This window comes from Palaemon carinicauda, chromosome 13 (assembly GCF_036898095.1).
Source record: "Palaemon carinicauda isolate YSFRI2023 chromosome 13, ASM3689809v2, whole genome shotgun sequence".
Lineage (NCBI taxonomy): Eukaryota > Metazoa > Arthropoda > Malacostraca > Decapoda > Palaemonidae > Palaemon > Palaemon carinicauda.
The window spans coordinates 82,848,811-82,861,095 of record NC_090737.1 but is presented as its reverse complement, the minus strand read 5'-3'; the positions used below and the strand labels follow the sequence as shown (position 1 = coordinate 82,861,095).

General features: G+C 32.7%; 1 pseudogene; it reads right to left on the bottom strand.

The window, feature by feature from the left end:
• Nucleotides 1-11,700, bottom strand: part of LOC137652329 (gamma-aminobutyric acid receptor subunit alpha-6-like) — a 540,044-nt pseudogene extending 528,344 nt beyond the window's left edge.
• Between the last annotated feature and the right edge of the window lie 585 nt (nt 11,701-12,285).

Below are 12,285 nucleotides of genomic sequence, written 5' to 3'. Positions count from 1 at the left end.
TGAGGAGATATGTACATGAAGATAATTCCATATAAAAGGAATAGAAAAAGAATGCTTAAAATTAAATTAAGCTAAAAAATAAACTTACAATGCGAATAGAGAAGTTTACAATATATAACAAACTTAAGAAAAATGCTAAAGCAAGCAGTACCTAGAAAAAAAGAGACACTAAACCCAATCTTGAGTACTTCAGCATTTAACGAATTGCTATACCTGGTTGACAGCAACGTTTACAACACTGTCGTCAGGTGAAGAAATAGCAAATAAAACTTATATAGAATCAAAACGCATCGGGAAGTGAAAATAAAATATTGAAGACTTTCAATTGTTTCCCCTACCCAGGAATTTACTGTAGTCCTTCACATACACAACACACACACCTTCCGTTGAATGAAAAAAGCAACTATACGGCATAGCTGAACGAGGCTTCACACAAAAGAGGACTAAGATTCTGGGTTGAATATTCATGGCTCTGAGGCTGTGACCAAGTCAAGAGAGGAGAAAGGGCTTTGGGAAGTGGATTATTTAGTTGCTTTTGTTTACACGTTATATGCTCAGGCTCTTACATTTGTTCATTCGTTTAGTTTATGGCGATTCGAGATATATACAACTGTTCGAATAGGAATTGCACAGCGTGATTTTAATGCTATGCTTATTTATAGTGCATATTACATTTAATCAAATTATAAGCAAAAAAGAATAAAAAGTGTAAACAAAGAAGAATGTAAACAAGATTTATTTATTTAAAAAAAAAAAAAAAAAAAAAAAAAAGACTTATTGGTCTGTTTTGAATTATCTGGGGAGAAAACTCCCACATCGAAATATGAATAACCAAACTTTTATATATATATAAAAAAAAGTTTTCTTATTGTTAAAGTTTAAGGATACAATGTCTTCTCAATGTTGCCTATACAACAAGATGTTAAATCTTATTTTCAAATCTAAAAAAATATACATATATTTGAACTAAATATTTACACGCGGAGGCCGACGGCACGGGAACCTACTTTCCTCTGACTAGACCAGGCCTGATCGAGACGGACGTCAAGGTGCACCAAAAAAATATTGGCAAATTCAAAATAAAGAATACATTGAATATCTGAATCAACTCTCTTGACTCCTAACTATATTTACTTTGAAATCATATTCAAAACGTGAGAATTAACAAAACACTACTAATATAACTATCTAGGCTCCATCTATTTTCCTCATTTTCATAAGATTAATAATAATGATAACAATAACAATATTAATAGAGGTAACCCATGTTACAGTCCATGGCGAGGACACAAAGGTGAATAACAACAACAACAATAATGATAATGATAATAATAGAGGGAACGCAAGTTCGACTCCTTGGCGAGGACAGGCAGATGAGCACAATGAATTGTACATAAAGTAGTTTACAAACTGAGGTGATTTCTAGCCCTCCACTAGGTCTTGTCCAGACCTAGAATACTAACTTTTTCCGGAGGAAAAGTTGGTTTATCAAATATAAAAAAAAAAAAATACATATACAAATACCTAATATTGAAAGTAACCCAAATTTAAAACCAAAATCCAAATAATGATCATACTGTATTAACAGAACTGCTGGACAGAGCCGGAGCGTAATTGTGTGTAAAGAGGATGCTTTAAACATTTCCGCAGAAATGCCTGTCTTTCTGTTATCAACTGGAAAGCTCTATTTTTTAAGGAGTTGTCAAATTTTACTGGCAATAAAAGGAAAACCAAAACTTAGTACTTCTGAACAAGCGTCCGCCATACACCCCTTTTATTTCGGACTTTTATTATCTAGGGAAAGAAGTTTTTACCGCTATTCTCTAGCACGGATAATGTATGAATAAATTTGGATAAAGTTTCACATGAATATTTAAATTGGAAAAAAACCACTCCAAAGAGTTTCAACCCACTTATGATTATTTATTCAACCAGATAAAGATTCAGTGTGCTCATACATAAACTGACTTGAAGAAAATCTTATGTAGACAGATTTCTTCAAAAATGTTAGAGAACTGACTACAGTCTACAGATTAGTGTCACTTCAACAACGAATGGTAACTGATGCTGTCAATTAAATAAAGCGAAGGGATGGAACATTGAACAGTTATTTGCCTTTCATTAATATCCGTGTAATATGAGGGTCAGTTCAATTTAACTTGTTGTGAAAACAACGCATACACGCAAACAAACACAGGCTAAAGTACACATATACTTACAAACACATACACACAACAACAATATCAACAAATGCAGCTTCTTCCAGTCCACTACAGGACAAAGACCTCAGACATGTCAATTCATATCTAGGATTTGACCGGTTCTCATCGCCATGCTGGCCACTGCGGACTGATGATGGTGGGATATTTTCGTATGATCACTCACAACAAACCAAACTAGTATGGGTGCCTCTGACTAGTACATCATGGCGATACGCAAACCCTTTCACCACGTTAGGGTATCCACACTCAGAAAAAGAATATATACACATATATTGTATTATACATATATATATATATATATATATATATATATATATATATATATATATATATATATACATATATATATATATATATATATATATATATATATATATATATATATATATATATATATAAATTTGCGTCCATTCTCTTTCACGATATTCTAGTCAGTGTCAAACTACCAAAACAAAATTCCTTTATAAAATTAATATTTTTAAGCTTAAAAAATCTATAATGTATGTAAAACCATATAGAGAAAAGAAAAGAAAACACTTCATTCACAACGAAGTTACCTTTCGATATGCGTATACCGTAGGCTAAAGACCTCTTAAAAATAGGACTTCCTGAAAACACATTTCTTTAAAAGAAATAGACTTTGTATCTTATTTTAATCAATATGAAGTGCAATCTAAGGTTATAAACAAAACTTAGTTTCAAAATATAGTTGAATCATGATGTAAAACTTTTTTAAACAATGAAAAATAATACGCATACACACACCTACACAAACAAACACACACACACACACACATATATATATATATATATATATATATATATATATATATACATATATATGTATATATATATATATATATATATATATATATATATATATATATGTGTGTGTATATATTGGGATTGAATTTTCCTATACAAACGAGCAATTAGTGCTCAATTCCTTCAAGAAAATTCTACTATTCACAAAAACTAGTTTCTTTTTTTTTTCAAATGGCAAATTTCAAAGTCATCACTGAATTGATATTGATCTGAAAATTATCACTGAATTGATTTCAGTCTGAAAATTATCACTAAATTGATATCAGACTGGAAAACCATCACTAAATTGATATCAATTTGAAAATGATCACTGAATTGATATCAATCTGAAAACTATCCCTGAATTGATATCAATCTAAAAATGATCACTGACTTTATATCTATCTGAAAATGATCACTGACTTTATATCAATCTGAAAATGATCATTAAATTGATATCAATCTGAAAATGATCATTGAATTGATATCAATCTGAAAATGATCATTGAATTGATATCAATCTGAAAATGATCATTGAATTGATATCAATCTGACAACTATCACTAACTAGGTATCAAACTGAAAATTATCACTGAATTGATATCAATCTGACAACTATCACTGAATTGATATCAAACTGAAAATTATCACTCAACTTATATCAATCTGAAAATGATCACTGCCTTAATATCAATCTCAAAAAGATTATTGAATTGATATCAAGCTGAAAATGATCACTGAATTGATATCAAACTGAAAATGGTCACTGACTTAATATCAATCTGAAAATGATCATTGAATTAATATCAATCTGACAACTATCACTGAATTGATATCAAACTGAAAATAATCACAGAATTGATATCAATCTGATAACTATCACTGAATTGAGATCAAACTCAAAATTATCACTGAATTGAGATCAAACTCAAAATTATCACTGAACTTATATCAATCTGAAAATGATCACTGCCTTAATATCAATCTGAAAATGATTATTGATTTGATATCAATCGGAAAATTATCACTGAATTGATATCAATCTGAAAACTATCACTGAATTGATATGAATCTGAAAATTATCATTGAACTGATATCAATCTGATTACTATCACTGAAGTGATATCATTCTGAAACCTATAGCTGTATTCATATCAATCTGAAAATTATCACTGAATTGATATCATTCTGAAAATTATCATTGAATTTATATCAATCTGAAGATTATCACTGAACTGATATCAATCGGAAAATTATCACTGAATTGGTACCAATCTAAAAACTATCACTGATTTGATATCAAACTGAAAACTATCACTAAATTTATATATATCTGAAAATTATTAGTGAATTGATATCAATCTGAAAACTATCACTGAATTGATATCAAACTGAAAGTTATCACTGAATTGATATCAATCTAAAAATGATCACTGACTTGATATCAATCTGAAAGTGATCACTGAATTGATATAAAACTGAAAGTTATCACTGAATTGATATCAATCTAAAATTGATCACTGACTTGATATCAATCTGAAAGTGATCACTGAATTGATATCCATCGCAGAACTATCACTGAATTGATATCAATCTGAATTATAACTGAATTGATATCAATTTGAAAATTACCACTGAATTTATATCACTATGAAAATTATCACTGACTTGATATGAATCTGAAAATGATCACTGACTTGATATCACTCTACAAATTATAACTGAATTATGATCTATTCTTCGCAAACAAACAATCAATTTCAAAATGATCACTGACTTCGTGTTTCAATTTCTACACAAATAGACAATCTCCAAAACACGGCAGTATTGGGATCTCATTTCCATAACAATCGAACAGAATTCAAAGTACATTACTCAATTAGGGTCTTATTTCGTTAATATTTGGCCAGACTGACATAGCTGGTATATAAATCAGATACTATAAAACAACAAAGATCTTAATCTTTTAAGACAAAACATTCAATGAATAGGAATGAAATGAAAAAAAACCTATTTGGGATTTCATATTAGAAAAAGAAATTAGTGAAAAAAAAATTCTTGTACTTATAAATATGCGATATCCCAGAAAATATGTGAAATAAAGAATCCAATGAAATCAACTTTAAATAATATAAATCCTATGATATCATTAACTTCCAATAATATAAATCCTATGAAATCATAACTTTCAATGATATAAATCCTATGAAATCAGTGATTTTCAATAATATAAATCCCATGAAATCATAACTTTCTATAATATAAAACCTATGAAATCACTGAATTTCAATAATATACTCTAAATAAACAAAACATCACAATACTATTTAAAAGCATATCTCCAAGGTTATATCAAACTGACAAAATGAACAAGCATTGATCGATATTTAACTAATCTATTACAAATATTATAAATGCATTATGAAAAGCATGCCATATATATGTAACCAGTTGTGAAGTATTCAAAACAAAGGACAATCAATATCTTTTATAATGATCAAGATGATTTCGATAGCAATTTTTCCACAAATCTTCTATTTCGAAAATTCCGTCATTTTCTGATATAACCTCTTTGGTGCAGTTTTCTGACCAAATATATAAACAAATGCAGTCGTTTTGAGTACACCGCAGGAAAAAGTCCCCTGACAAGTCAATTCAATGTGAAGTATTCAAAACAAAGGACAATCAATATCTTTTATAATGATTGAGATGATTTCATCCTTAACTTTAGTTAATTTTCCCACAAATCTTCTATTTCGAAAATTCTGTCAATTTCTGAACGACCTCACTGATGCAGTTTTCTGACCAATACATATGTGAAAAAAAAGCTAACGTTGGTGTTAATAACAGAAAGACCTTACGAATATTCCATGTTATTAATACCATACTTTGAACAAGCCTCTCTAAAAATTAATAAAAAAATATAAAATGTCACGAGGGAGAGGGAGAGAGAGAGAGAGAGAGAGAGAGAGAGAGAGAGAGAGAGATTTTAAAATCACTACACCGAATAATCACAGGATATATAATAACATAATATCGCAGCAACTAACAGTAGGAGCTAGCATCATCGGAAGTTTTATGCAGAATGGTAAATCAAATGATATTTCTTTCGTATTGCAGTTACAGGTATGATTTGCGTATTTGACGTCCCACTACAGTCGACTTATTACTACTTTCACAATAAAATAATTGGGTTACAACAGAAAACGAATCCTCTACATAGAGTTTTAATAATCACTAAACCTCGTTTACTTTATCAGAAATTTGCATCTGAAACTAGAAGAGATTTCTAAAATAATCTTAGTAAAAACCAATTATTTCTATTGTTACTATTATTATTACTAGCCAAGCTAAAACCCTAGTTGGAAAAGCAAGATGATATAAGCCCAAGGGCTCCAACAGGAAATAAATAAATGATGAGAACAAAATAACAATAAATCGTTCTACAAACAATAACAACGTCAAAACAGATATGTCAAATATAAACTTTGCAAATCTTTTGTTAAATGACAGAAGGAAGAAAGAGACAAAAAAATAAAAGCCAGTGAACAAATGCTGAGCTTGGAATTTCCTTAAAGGGAACGAACAGGCTTTAGTAGATAAAAACAACAGCATTGCTTTGGACGATGAGAGAAAGGACAGATGCCTTAGAACTGCACACATACACATATAAGGTCAAAAAATGAGTTTAAAGAAAATACAATTCTAAGAACAGAAAATTTCAAGTTACTGTATTGCATTTAATTCATGACTAATTATATTTAGTATTATTATCATAAGCTAACCTACAATTCTAGTTGGAAAAGCAAGATGCTATAAGCCCGATGACTCCAACAGGGTAAATAGCCCAGTTAGGAAAGGAAACAAGGAAATGAATAAAATACAAGAGAATTAATACACAATCAAAATTTTTTTAGAACAGTAACATTAAAATAGACCTTTCATATATAAGCTATCAAAATCTTGTAGCTTCAATATATTCTTAATATATCTAAGAATATAAAGAGGTTTCATATGAACGTCTAAAGTCTTTAATTAAAAACATTGAGTTACATTGTTGCCTTTGAAAAATTAATACGGAACTGCTTATATTGTGTTCAGATTTTAGATGAGACTATATAAGCATTGATAAATCCTATGGCTAACAGAGTATTAACTAAAGTAGACCTTAATTAAAAGAAGAGACCCTATCATCTATATTTACTCCCAATCACAGTTTGTGAGGAACAATTTCAAGCAAACATCCACATACAATGTCTGTAAAATAGAGTGCGTGAAAGCATCTGTTTATATTAATGAATTAGCAAATGTTATTTCAAGCTCAGTTCTTATCATAACTAATTTCTAAATGCAGGTGAGATTGTATGTACAATGCAATATACTTTACATATTAATAAACCACAAACACACACACACATATATATATATATATATATATATGTGTGTGTATATATATGTGTATATATATATATATATATATATATATATATATATATATATATATATATATATATATATATATATATATATATATAAGCATAAAATGACTCAAGTAATCACGTATTGTAACTGAACTCTTGGCTGGAGTATAATTTAGAATAACACTTGTCTTAAGAGAGTTCAATTTCCCTAGCAGAATACAGTTTCCACCCTACCCACTCAACCCCCCCCCCCCCACCCCAAAAAAAAAAAAAAAAAAACATCAAGGCAAGTGACCTTAGACGTTGAAAGAATAACCTCTCTTCTTAATAACAAATATCAACCTATTAATATCACAACGTCAAAATCCTAATGACTGTTTCCTATCCTGATGGGATGAGGTGACTTCTCAACTTTCATTTGATAATGTTTGTGAAACACTTCTAAATCATTTTGAAATATTTTAAGGCTAAATGTTTCATCTTCATGAAGCTTTCTTGTCTTCAAACTGCTTTCTTCATTTGACACAACTGACCAGTCATAATACATTACAGATTATTCTAACTAAAATTTCTATCGATGTTGCATGTTCAACAATTTTCAGGTAGAAGGTATAGAAAACAAAACTGAAGATGAAAGTCCTTAAAATCTCAAAAAAAGCCTATCAAAATATAACATACGGTAAATATAATGTTGAAGAGAAAGAAATAAAATCCACACATAATTTAACATTTGATAGCATTTTTCAAAGGCTTTAAATCAAGCAAATTTAATACTCAAGACTGCAAGACAAAGGCCCAAGACATGTCTTCCACACGCGTCTGTTTATGGTTATTCTATGTCAATCTATATCCGCATTTTTTTAGCTCGTCAATCCATCGTCTTCTCTTACTTCCCCTGCCTCAAATACAATCTTCAGGGACCCCTTCTATTATTCTTAATATCCCTCTGTTAACTGCCAACACTAAACACACAAATATATAAACATGTGAGCATATATGTAAACACACGCACACATAATCATAAATATTTATCATATGTATCACAATGCATACACATACTATATATATATATATATATATATATATATATATATATATATATATATATATATATATATATATATATATATACATATACACACACGTGCCGTATTTACACACACTATATATATGTATATATGTGTGTGTGTAAATATGGTACATATATATATATATATATATATATATATATATATATATATATATATACAGTATATATATATATATATATATATATGTATATATATATACTCGTATATTATTACATGCTAAGCTACAACCCTAGTTGGCAAAGCAGGATGACATATACACATAGACATGTATATGTATACGTAAATATAAATAAATATGCATTTATATATACAGGCACACAAATACATATTCATATGTGTGTTTCTTGGGTATAATGAATTGTTTCTTTGCATTATACATTCGATGCAAAAATTGAAAAGCAGGATGATATATACACATAGACATGTATATGTATACGTAAATATATATAAATATATAAATATGCATTTATATATACAGGCACACATAAATACATATTCATATGTGTGTTTCTAAGGTATAGTGAATTGTTTCTTTGCATTATACATTCGATCCAAAAATTGTAATCTTCTTCATAAGAAGATCCGAAGTATTAAGTATGCAGAATATTGTTCACCTTATTGAACCATGGGCGATTCAGCTAAGGATTTCCAATACAAAGTAAGATATCCTCAGACTGATTTTCTTATTGAAAATAAATGTTCAAAACAATTCGCAGTGGATAAACTTTCCATCATAAAGGAATCAGGACTTTTTTTATCTACTGGTTACAACACACTCACACATATATATATATATATACATATGTATATATATATATATATATATGTGTGTGTGTGTGTGTGTACATACATATATATATATATATATATATGTGTGTGTGTGTATATATATATATGTATGCGTGTGTGAAGCTAATGATGGACTGGATAATCTTTGGTTAGATGCTGTGAAAGAGGTTTCATCTCCAATTTATGGATATATATATATATATATATATATATATGCATCGTGTATGTTTACGTATATTCCCACTATTTCGTAAGACAAGATTCGTAATTACAATAAGCATCAATGTGACGTACATCTATACGTTATCAAGCAAAATGTGTAACCGTGTCCTCAAGTCAAAAGAGTATGTACATATCCATCATTTATACCGTGTATCAGCAGCTCGTGTGGGGAGGACAAATCTCCTTTGCAAATGATGCACCAACGCACACACCTGCAGTGAAACCTCCCCCGGGACACACCTGAGCTAGAGACATCTTGACTAAATACACTACTTAGCAGCGAAGTTCTTTTGATGTGTTAAGAGTCCTGTTTACCCATTTTTTCCCCCGATATGAATATTTCTCTCGTCTCTCCTGGCCTCGTTTCCTGCATGAAAGAAAGGACTAGTTGTTTCTTTTATTCCCTTTCTCGCCACTTTTCTTCTATTTTATGAGACCTGGCTCAGAGCGAGTCGAAATCAAGTTTGGCGGACGTTTTATAGAAATCTTTTAACATGTTAATTTTCTGCAGGGAATGATATTTAAAAGGTGGAAAAGGCAAACCTAAAGGATTTTAGTTTAATGAAAAATATCTTTTGGTTTTAGTAAAACGGGATTGAAGAACATAACCTTACACAAACTTATGGAAGGGCATGTACTTCAGGAAAACAATATCATCTATAAGGATTAAAGGAAGGGAAAAGATCTTAGGCTTTTTAATTTATTTGGGCTAATTTTTTTTAAATATATTTATTTTTCGGGATAGCATTCCTCCATTTGGTGCCGGGCACCAATACTCACCTCCATGGCCAGGCCGAATCCTCCTATCATAATCGGCCAGCAGACTGTCCAGCAGATTGGTCACATTCTTGCTAAACCCCGAAGCTGTGTAGGTGCTGCTGAAGACCTGGGTGGGATCAGCAACGGCCACCACCACCACCACTATAAACCACCACCTCCACCACCACATACCTCTATTACTGACACCACTATTCATATCGCCGGGTCTTCTTCTTTTTTTCTCTTCCTCTTGAAGGGGTTTCCTCCTCTTCCCACTTCCTCTATCTACGATTTCTGTTATCTTCCCTTCTGACTCCTATTAACTCGATCGGGTCACTTGCACCGGGATGAACATCACCTCTGGAGAGAAAGGAGGGGGGAGGAGGGGGAAAGAAGGAAGAAGAGAAGGAGGAGGAGAAAAGGAGGAAGATCAAGAGGGCGTCGTGAGGACTTCATAGGTGAAGTTTCCCTTGAGCAGTAAAATGACTTACGGTAAGGTCCCCGCGTTTAGCGGTTTCTTTACCAATGTAAAACTTTTTTTTTTTTGGAGGGCCTTCTATGGCGCTGTCCCCTTATTGCTATACCTCTTTATACATAAATATTTCTTTCTTTCCTCCTATTCTTGCTCTTTCGTCCACAACCAGACCGTGCTCCTGGGTGGACAGACGTCCTTCTGCGCCTCCCACAGCTGTGTCAAGTCCCGTGGATCTTGGCGGTTTTTTTTTTTTTTTTTTTTTTTTTTGGAGAGTGAGGGTAACCCTCAGCCTTGACGCCTTTTTTTTTTTTTTCTTAGAGAGCGAGGGCAACCCTCATCCTCACATCCCCTCTAGCCCGTGGCCACCCCTCCACCACCACCACCCCACCACCATCCTCTTTCCTGACCCATACACTGACAGGGCGCATCCAGCCTTGCGGAAATCAAGACGGAAAATAATAATAAATCTCACAAGTCGAGGAACAAAACTTCTTTCCTTCGTTTCGTTCGATTTTCTCTATTGAATGAGGATGACCATAATACGAATAAGGGTGAAACTACATCAAACCGGAGAAATAAAAGTTTGAAGTGGCAGCGGCGTTTCCGACGACCTCACATGACTTGGCCTTTGGGTATCCTAGGTCACCGGGCAGGGACCCACCGAAGCACCTTGAGAGTGGGCAGCCCACCAGAAGATCCTTGCGCATTGGCAACGACTCTGTTTCGGCGCCGGCAATCCCGTCCTGGCTCTGGCGGACGTTGGGTCATCCCAGGTCATACTCCAGACAGCGAAGAGACCGCCGCGGGAGACGACGACCCACAACGCCGAACGACGACGCTGAGATGAGGGACGCGGCGGAGATGAACAGCTTGATGTTGACGTCAAGGCAGCACAGCCTGCACTGACTCCGAGGAGCGGCGCGCTACACCTCACCTGCCGAGAGAGAGGGAGGCTCCCCTCCCCGTTCCCTCTCCCCCGCCCAGTGTTAGTCCCCTTCTCCCTGAACAATCTCATCCCTCTCCATTCCCCTCTAGCATCCATCCCTCAACCCCTCAAGCCTAGCGGGGCACGAGCCCCTTCCGCGATACAGCGCCACGTCTGCCGACGTTCGACGATGGATAATGAAACCACTGGAGGATTCTTGCTTATATGAAGGTCAAGTGACAAATAAAACTTAATATACGATTGGAAGTTTCAGAGGCAAATCATGGCTTAATCATGCGGCATCATATGTAAGAAGCAAAACAACGTATACTCGCTGAATTACCTATAGTACTCTACTCAATGAATGCAGGTCTCTCTTCCAAAGATTTAGTACCCATGATGAATATACTCCAAATATTTCTGAGACACTTTAGCATTTCCTTCGTTTACTTTGCTGTGCATTAGTTTTCTTTGGAAAAAAATAAAAAAGTTATTCCTGGTTATATTTCACTTTAAAATTTTACTTTCTAGGAACAGGGTTTCAGTCTAATATGCATTTTATTAAGAAAACTTTTTC